This window comes from Gallus gallus, chromosome 26 (assembly GCF_016699485.2).
Source record: "Gallus gallus isolate bGalGal1 chromosome 26, bGalGal1.mat.broiler.GRCg7b, whole genome shotgun sequence".
In the NCBI taxonomy this organism is placed as follows: domain Eukaryota; kingdom Metazoa; phylum Chordata; class Aves; order Galliformes; family Phasianidae; genus Gallus; species Gallus gallus.
In genome coordinates this window covers 2,146,821-2,149,109 of record NC_052557.1, presented here as the reverse complement: position 1 = coordinate 2,149,109, position 2,289 = coordinate 2,146,821, and the positions used below count along the sequence as shown (strand labels likewise).

The following is a 2,289-nucleotide window of genomic DNA, read 5'->3' as shown; positions in this document are numbered from 1 at the left end:
TTTCATGATGCCAGTAAATGACTTTTCTCTACTTTGGAGAGACAGAAGACCAGGTCAGCCCCGTGCGTGGCAAATGCAATGCAAAGCTGTGCATCCCCTCGAGAAGATAACCGTGGCGTTTGCAAACAAATGCACACATCAACGCACAGAGCAGGTCCGTCCTTACTGTATTTCCTATCTGGACAGATTATTTATGCAAATTTCTAGAGGAGTGTGGATTTTATCAACCTTTGGAGATCAGGGTTTTTGCTACGTGACAAACCTTGCCCTTCCCTGAGCTGGTTTTCAGCCCTCTTCATACAAATGAACAGAGTTTTGGAACCCGACCGCCTGGCAGTGATGGGGCAGTGCATGGGGTGCAATGGGCAAAGCCCTTCCCTAGCAGAGATGGGGACTGTTCCCACACAGAGCACACCAGGAGCTGGAAATACACATATCCCAATGGCTTCTGCTCTGCTGGGTCTGACTGACAGCACCGTACTGTGAATTATAGATGCATATGTTGACTGTGGTTTGCACTGAAGGACTGGTCTGTTGATCGGATCTATTCTATTCTATTCTATTCTATTCTATTCTATTCTATTCTATTCTATTCTATTCCATTCCATTCCATTCCATTCCATTCCATTCCATTCCATTCCATTCCATTCCACTCTACTCCTTCCCTTCCCATCTCACCCCATCCATTTCCATCCTTTTCCATCCCCTCCCCTCCTCCCTCTCCCATCGCATCCCATCCATTTCCATCTCTATCCATCCCATCCCATCTGATCCCTTTCCATTCCATCGATTTCCATTCCTTCCCTTCCCTTCCCTTCCCTTCCCTTCCCTTCCCTTCCCTTCCCTTCCCTTCCCTTCCCTTCCCTTCCCTTCCCTCCCCTCCCCTCCCCTCCCCTCCCTTCCCCTCCCCTCCCCACCTCTCCCCATCCCATCCCACCCCATCCCAGCCTGGTTACTGTTGAGTTTTGCTCCTGGACCTGCACGTGGTTGTGCTCATTTGTACACCTCCAACCTCTGCACTTGGAGCCAGCACTTTCCCAGCCCGGCTGCGCGAGCACAGCCAAAGGCAGCCTTGGCGACTGTCGCAATAAAGTGGTTTTATCATTCCCCTGTGAACGATGGGCTTCATTTTGGGTGTGCACGGCCCGGATCCGGGGGGGGGGGGGGGGGGGGGGGGGGTTGAGGGGCAGTGGGTTCGTTGGGTGCGAACTGGGAGCGGTCAGCCTCGCGTTCAAAAGGGGTACCTTTTTTCGGGGCGCGGCCCCTTTAAATCTGCGGTGCCGGCGTTGGGACAGACCAAGGCGGGGGAGAGGGGGGTTCCAGGGGAGGGGAGGGGCCAGCCGGGCTCTGCTGGCGGTGTGGGGCAGCGCCTCCCCCGGCGGTGGTGCAGCCCGAGGGGGCGCGGCGAGGCGGGCGGGCGGCTTGAAAGGGGTTCAGCGGCCTCGTATGGGGGGGTGGCTGGGAGAGCAACGGGAGTCAGCGGTCCTGGGGGCGGCCCCCGGGGGGGGGGCGAGGAGTCTCCGAGGGGGCGGCAGCGGCAGCGGCAGCGGAGGCCTTTGGGGGGCTTTGCGGCGGCTGGAGAGCCGCGGAACGGCTGTTGGATGTTTCGCTTGTGCGCATGCGCGGGGTGGAGCGTAGGCTCTTGGAGGCAGGCGGAGAGTTGGTTTTCCGGGACCTCGTGGCGCAACGGTAGCGCGTCTGACTCCAGATCAGAAGGCTGCGTGTTCGAATCACGTCGGGGTCACTGTGTTCCCGTGGCGGGTTCACTTTTTCACTCCAGGAGAGCGTTGTTCTGCTCGGGGGATGCATAGAGAGGAAAAGAGGGGGGCAAAGTCTGAGCCGCGGCACGGATACAGCGTCGCAGTGCTCTGTTTTCCCTCTGCTGTTAGGATTTTCATTAAGACAAAGGGGCTGGGAGGGGAAATGATCGCTTTTTGGATGCGTCCTCCACGGCACTGCGCTCCCTGGAATTGGGGTGGGGTGGCTGCAGGACGGATCCTGCTGTGGGGTTGGAATGAGGGAGAGTGGAATGCGTCTGCTCAGTAGTTTCAAAAGCAAGCGTCGCCGAAAGGCTTTTCTTTGTGTTTTAATGCGTGGTTTGGGGTTTTTTGTTTGGTCTGTTTCAGGGTCAGAGGGCTGCTGATGAGCTCTGCGCAGAGCATTGCTTCCCTCGCCCTGCCCTGCTGTGAGCTGCACTGAGCAGAGGAACATCGGCCCTTCAGGGTGACTTTATGTGTCCCCTTTTCTGCCTATCCGTGCATTAAAGTGAGCGAGTATCCATCAGTGCTG

The 2,289-nt window shown here is 57.1% G+C and overlaps 1 non-coding gene across 1 annotated transcript; it reads left to right on the top strand.

The window, feature by feature from the left end:
- Nucleotides 1-1,672: 1,672 nt before the first annotated feature.
- On the top strand, nucleotides 1,673-1,744 carry TRNAW-CCA. The gene has a single exon. It is a non-coding gene; the product is annotated as a tRNA-Trp (tRNA).
- The last annotated feature ends 545 nt before the right edge of the window (nucleotides 1,745-2,289 follow it).